The sequence below is a fragment of the Scylla paramamosain genome, chromosome 1 (assembly GCF_035594125.1).
Source record: "Scylla paramamosain isolate STU-SP2022 chromosome 1, ASM3559412v1, whole genome shotgun sequence".
Lineage (NCBI taxonomy): Eukaryota > Metazoa > Arthropoda > Malacostraca > Decapoda > Portunidae > Scylla > Scylla paramamosain.
This window is the reverse complement of record NC_087151.1, coordinates 39,690,193-39,697,692: the sequence shown is the minus strand read 5'-3', so window position 1 is coordinate 39,697,692 and position 7,500 is coordinate 39,690,193.

The window sequence follows — 7,500 nt, the reverse complement described above, 5'->3', positions numbered from 1 at the left end:
TATGAAACTGTACACTTCTATGATTGGCATGGAAAAATATTTATTTAATGAAGTATGACCGTTTGTAGAGACAGACAGAGACGTACGTGTGTGTGTGTGTGTGTGTGTGTGTGTGTGTGTGTGTGTGTGTGTGTGTGTGTGTGTGTGTGTGTGTGTGTGTGTGTGTCGGGAACCACTGCTAAGATATGCATGTGTCCGCCACGACCCACTTACCAAACTTGAGCCTCTGATTTCCTGTCGCGTGAGTCTCGAGTCCTCCCTTCGCCCCTTCCTCGCCCTTCCTCCTGCCAGGCGTTCACCCTTTCCTCCCCCCCCCAGCTAACACCTCCTCTCACTCCACCTCTTACGTATTTCCTTTCAACTCTCTATTTTCAAAGACTATTGATATGACTGAACGAGATTTTATAGGTATTTTTCTCATTGCGGAGGTAAAATTCTTGTTACACTATCACATGAATCACAAAAAAAAAAAAAATAAATAAATATCTTCCACTAGATTCTGTTACGCCCATTTCCTCTTAAACTCATATTTCCTCCTCACTTTTCTTCTCTTCCTTTATTGTCAATACCAATGTCACTTCCAGGTTACATCCCGCCTCTATCTAAAAATGCAAATTTTCTCAAAACGCATTCCCTCAAAACATCCACACACTCCATCATATGCAGTGAAAGAAATCTATTTAAGGTCCCACTCAAATTTTCTCGAAAAAAACTCACATCCAATATATTATGCGAGGCCAGAAATCCATTTCGGCTCCCACTTCTACTCATCCACACACGCACACACACACACACACACACACACACACACACACACACACACACAGCTCCTGGAGATCCTACATCTGTCCATGAATATATATATGACTTTTTCATTCCTCCAGTGTTTTACATTTTTCCTTGTGTCTCTTTTTTATTTCAAGGAAGTTACACAAAAGTTATAAGAAGAAAAAACAACGAAAAGCCCAGTTGATGGTCGTTACATGAAATAGAAAGAAATGCCCCAATCGCTATGACATACGTATCTCAGGTAGGAATGTGTCTTAATAATTCTGCCTTCAGTGGATATTCATGGTTAGAAATCAAGTAGCATACCACACTCACTTCCACTCTATCTTAGTTTTCTGTCAACCTTACGTCATTTGGTCCGCTGAAAACTTAGTCATAAATTCTGACATTTATCTGTTCATATATTTATTCTTTAGCATAACTTGTCGGTTGCAGGAAAACGTCCCACACAATGCAAGCGAGTCCAGAAAATTATCAGACTTATAAACATGAAATTTTATGTAAGATGAGCTCTGGTCAAGGCCAACAAAACTGGTACAAAAATTATCAGTGAAGGTGCGACTTCCTAAAGAGGACGGTCGCAAAGCAAGTCTAAAATTACATGGAGAAGTATCTTGAAACATGCTCCATTTCCCTGCAACGTCGATCCAGCTCCTCCCCGCCGCCGCTGTACACCTGGCGTGGGCGGAGTGGACGCACCTGATTCGGATTACCAGCGTGGTAGGTGTAACGCATATAGAGCAACCATGACGACAACACCTGCACCACGGCTTTCTGGGCATTCACGTTTTCTGTCGTACACGTGACGCGAGGAGACGTGAAGGATGTGGGACTAAGAACTAAAGACAGAGTTGCTTTCTTGATACGGTATTTTGGGCGATAGTCGTGACAAGACACACAAGCTGTACTTATCATCACTGTCATTAGTCTCTATGATTCCACCGCAAAACCAAATCCTTCCTCAACCTCCTTCTTCGTGGACTGTCTCTCTATTCCCGTCACCCCAAGCGATAAGCTGTTAGGGGTTCGCAATGACCGCAGGTGGAGGGAGGAGTATGAGGGAAGCGGCTGCCACATTACTGCAACATGAACCGAGAAACTTACTCAACACAGTAACAAACATCCATTTATCTACTCATCCGTCCGCCTGTACACACATTTATCAATCAATCAGTCCTCCTCTAAACATACATCCCTCTCCGCACACACACACACACACACACACACACACACTAAAGCAATTATCACACACTCACCCTTGCCCTTCCACACTTATTCGCTCACTCACTCATTCACTCACTCACTTGCTCCCGTCCAAAATACACTTTCCCCCAGCATTCCAGACACTACTGATGCCCTAATCACCCTAACACAATCAGCTGTGAACTTGGACGGGAGGAAACACGAGCGGAATTAAGTCGTAATCCGGTGAGAAAATAGGAGGGTGACGCGAGGCTGGACGGACAAGGAACATTAGGGGAGTGAATCACGTTGTAAAAGTGAGGAGCGGCGCGCCATATCAATTGGTGTTGATTTGCATAATGAAGCAGTGTGAATGTTTGTGTGAGGCAGAGAGAGAGAGAGAGAGAGAGAGAGAGAGAGAGAGAGAGAGAGAGAGAGAGAGAGAGAGAGAGAGAGAGAGAGAGAGAGAGAGAGAGAGAGAGAGAGAGAGAGAGAGAGAGAGAGAGAGAGAGAGAGAGAGAGAGAGAGAGAGAGAGAGGCATAGACAAACACAGACACACACACACACACACAATGAAAGACAAGCAAACAAGGCAGAAAACAGACAGAGGCGGACGTAATTATTCGATTAGGGAAAGATAAACAGACAGGGAAGCAAATATAACATGACAGTGATAAAGAAAATTCAAAGAAAGGCACGAAGGCACAGTGACTGACCGAAATACATACATACATACATACATACACATAGCCAGCCATATAAAGAGAGACAAGTACAAGTAAATCATTGGTTACTCAAATATATTTTCTCCAGCTTACTTTTTTTGGAACTTTAACAGAAATTCGTGGTGTTTTGGACAGTTTTTTTTTTTTTGAGTAAGAGTATCCTCGGATTTTTTTTTTTTTTTTTTGGTGGGGGCTGGTGTACTACTCGTGCATACATTTATTTATTTTTTTTTCCTGAATCCACGTTAATCCCATAATCTTGCCTTTTTTTTTCTAATACTAATGACAGTGTTGTCCTCCAATTTTTTTCCTTGCATATAAAGTAAAAAAGGGCCAGATTCATTTTAAACTCCATCAAATAAAAAGTTTCATAAATTGGTGACAGAATTTTTTTTTTACTTTTCGTGAAAATAGTCCCGTCATTCTATCTTCAACATTTGTCACTTTTGCACAATTTAAAAGCTGTGAATTATTCAGAAGCCAAAATTTGACGTCACATTCGCAGCGTGGCACCGAATATACTTTTATATAAATATTTTCGTCCCCGTGCACTCTATATTCAGCCAATGATATTGTATCCCTGGTTACTTTTTATTTATATTTGATACAATGCACTCCCCTCAACACTTTGTAATCGATACCACAACAATACAGTTTACCTCTTATTTTACTACACTCAATGGTTTTCTGGGTACGCTCGTGTGCAACTCCCATGTGAAGGAGTTACTCAGAGACTTTCAGAGCAGAACTCACAAGGCACGGTCAGAAAATAAGAGCAGTAAGCAGGTCAGTCTTCATCGTTTTGCATAAAGACTTTCTTCTCATGAGTTAATAAACCATTTCTGAATAATCTGCACAGTGTTAATATTTGAAGCACAGAAATGTTAAGTTCTTCGAGACACAAGAGACAAACTAGTCATGAGTTTAAAGCCATTCCTCAATAGACCGGCACGTTCAATACAGACAAAAATCTTTCAATTAAACTTCAAAGAGGTGACTGAAAGATGCATCGTTAATATATGAAAGGCTGACGATAACTTATATTCCTAAAAGCACAAAAGGCGATCTGGTCATGAATTTAAAATCAATTCTGAATAAACCAGGACGCTATAAAGATGCCAGATATTCCGATAAAGTTTCAGAACCGTAAGTGATAAATGCATTGTTAATATATGGAAGGCAGACGGTTGGTTACATTTATGATGATACTGTGTTTCATCGTATCAGATGGACAAGTACTCGGGTGTAACAAGAAGGCAGTGGGGAACAGCAGTAGTGCTAACTCAAAACACTCCACTGTCGTGTTCTTTACCGCTGCAAGAGTGCTTTGTCTTGTGCTTGTGTTTGTGTTTTTCTCCCTACGCGACGGCTCCATTACATTGTGATAAGTTTCTAGGAAGTGTTGGTCTCGTGCGACTAGAAAACTAATCAGGTTTAGCGTGAGTGAATACATTGAAAGAAAAATTATGTAGTAGTGTGTGTGTGTGTGTGTGTGTGTGTGTGTGTGTGTGTGTGTGTGTGTGTCACTCAGTAAGCACATGCATGGTAAGGAGGGTGTCGCGTCGTCCACCTGCTGCCGTCACTCCGAGGTCTCTGCGTCAGTCCCCACCAGGCATTCTTAACCTCTTATCCTTGTGAACAACTTGAGGCAGCATCGATCAACGTTTTGCCTCACCCACTACATTTGCCCAAGTCTCTTTGATCTCAGCTTTCGGTAATGCAGAAACAAATCGATCACTACCATCATAATCCAGAGTCCTGCATATCGAGGATTGAATTTCTGAGTATGTAAACTGCTCATTACAGCTCCGATTTCCTCACCACAGAACCATTACTGATGAGATATGTATTCATTTATTGTCACTAAACAGCCCAAAACAGTTTTACTGCAACAGAGCTGGTGTGCTGACGTAATAATGCAATGTTAACTGACGAGAGACAAGACGGAGATAAACACTGCCAGAGTCAACAATCTACTGTGGAAGCAGAGGCAAGAGGGAAAATTAAACTGAACTATAACTTTTGGCTTTCGGATAACATGAAGTCTGGGGAATTAACGCCTCAGCACCACACACACGACGGCCTTCCAAACACGCCTGACGAAGACAACAAAACGGCACACGACCACGTCATTCTGCGGAACATCCTAAAATGATTTGGCTTCAGAATAACATGAAATCTGAGGAATGAACGCCTCGACGCCACGCACACAACGGGCCTTCCAGGCACGGCCAACGAGGACAGCAAGGTACAGGAGCCCGTCATGCCGTGGGAAATACTAAAATAATTGCTCTGAGGCCTGGCACTGAGGCATGGCAGTCTGAGGCTTGGCACTCTCCCACTCAGCAGCACGCTACGCGGCCAACAGACGGCCCTGCTGGAGGCCGTGACGCGTGCCGCAGACTGGCCACAGAATACTAAATCCAATCATAGTAGCTGATGCAATGGTACGCTGGGTCCAATGCCGCTGCACCACAACCCCTTTGCTGGTGTAATACGTCGGCGTCATAAAAATACCTTTTGTGTGTCAACGAGTTACGCAAAAAGTCTGGATCTGACATTTCCGGGCTGGGTGTTAATTGGCCACGTGACTCCTGACCTAGGGTTCCCGAGGTCACCAGCTGCTGCAGTGGCAGTTAATCACGTGGCTTGTAAGGCCGTGTCTCTTGGGCCGAACTAATGGAGTTATGAAAGGTTAAACGGGCCAGTCTAATTAGGGCGTCAACAGGGAAACGCCTCGTAGGAAACAGGATTTATTGTTATACATTTATGTTACGTACACGCTGCATACGTCACTGCATCGATTGTGTTCTGTGATGGAGGTATACCAGTGGATATCTATAAATTAATGCATGCAACTCCCTCCCATCTCTCTCTCTCTCTCTCTCTCTCTCTCTCTCTCCACACCCACACACACACACACACACACACACACACAGTTTATTATTACCATTTTTTTTCATCGACAATAGAGGCCAGCAGTCTCATCTTACATTACCACCATCACCAATGTCACCACCACCATCACCACCACCACCACCACCGCCTACACAAGCCAATCACCATCCATACAGATCTGCATGATATTCTTCTAATAATTACCACATTCCTCTATCTCTAATGCCTTGATTTCTTTCATTAGCAGTCTCACGGGTTTATACTTTATTGAAATGATATTTGTATTTTATTACATCTACTGGAGAATAAACATTTTACAGCCATTCAGTTAAGTAATATAAAATCACCTGCATTTTTTATATCTAGTACCAGTACAACAACAACAGGAACACCAACGATAACAACATAATGCTATTCCTCCTACACACTTTAGTACCATAACCAATAATAATGTTCGCAGTCAGCAGTACCATGCATCCGAGCCTCTTCTCATCCCCCACTCCTCTCTTCCCTCCGAGGCATCCACAATGGAGGGATTTTACACTTCCTTCAGCAAACACGAAACCGCTTCTCACTTAATGTCCCCGCGCGAGTGGCTTACAAAATAGAATAATATAAGGTTACGTTGCTTCAGGCCCTGCTGCCACTGCCTCTGGTGGAAGGGGGAGAGAGCGAGGAGCAGTTGCAGAGAACGAAGAGAAGCAGGAGGGAGCGGAAACAGAGATGGAGAAAGGTTAAACAGGAGGAGGAGAAAGAAGCAGAGAACTGAGACAGAGTAGGAGAGATAACCAGGAGAAGGAAGCAGAGGAGAGCAGAGGCAGAGAAGGAGAGCTAAACAAGAGAAGGAAGCAGAAGGGAGCAAAGGCAGAGGAGGGAAGGTTAAACAAGAGTGAGCAAGTGTAATGGTACAGCAGTGGCTGCGGGCGTCAGGGCACGAGTGTGGATAGTAAGAGTGTAAAATTTCATTCCTCAGAAAAAGAATACAGCCACTTTCTGTACAGCTGGAGAGTGGCGTGCTAACAATACCTGGTGACGTGCACTGCAGCTCTCAGACCGCAGAGTAACAACCCAGGCACTTTTTTTTTGCTAAGCTAGCAGAGACTCATGGATAAATGACTGCAACATTTACTGTCCTTTTTTACTAAAATAGAAGAGACTCGCTGATAACTGGCATAAATATTTACTGTATTCTTATTTACACACGCAAGTCTTCATGCTACGGCTTTGTTATCAATAAGTGTGAACGATGTGTGGGAAGTGTTTCCCTTCCACATGATGAAGAACGACGAAGCAGTGATAATTAAGAGAAACAGGAGATGTAGATTGTTTTCTATTTTTAATCAGTATGGTATCAGGTGTTATATATTTTATTATCAATAGCTATGAGACGCTGATGACAAATAAATGAGAGAAAAATGAGTTGTAGACTGCTTTCCATTCCTATTAATTAAGGAAGCAGGTGTTATATACAGTTTTACTATTAATACCTATGAACGATCTGCATTTCCTCTTCACAAGAGGAAAACTTTAAGACAGTCTTAGTCATGACAGAAATATAAGGTGTATCTTTCCCTCCTGCCAAGTGCTACATATACAGCCATGGACGATACATTGGTAGTTTCCAAGCTACAAGAGAGAAAAAGACGAGGAGTCGGCAAACTCATGCAAAAGTGTGTGGGTGTTAGTGAAAAGTTTAGGAGATTTTGGTGTCCAGCAATCCTCTTAGTGACAAGCCCCAGCGATCCCGACATCTTTTTAATTCTTGTTGAACGTTTTTCTTTTATCTATCTGCGTTATTCCATCAACCTTTCCCAAATGCGACGGTGTAAGAGTGAAAATAAGCAAACTATTTCGAAATATTTCAATGCTCATCGAGGTAGAAATTCACCCTCAAAACAAATTAGA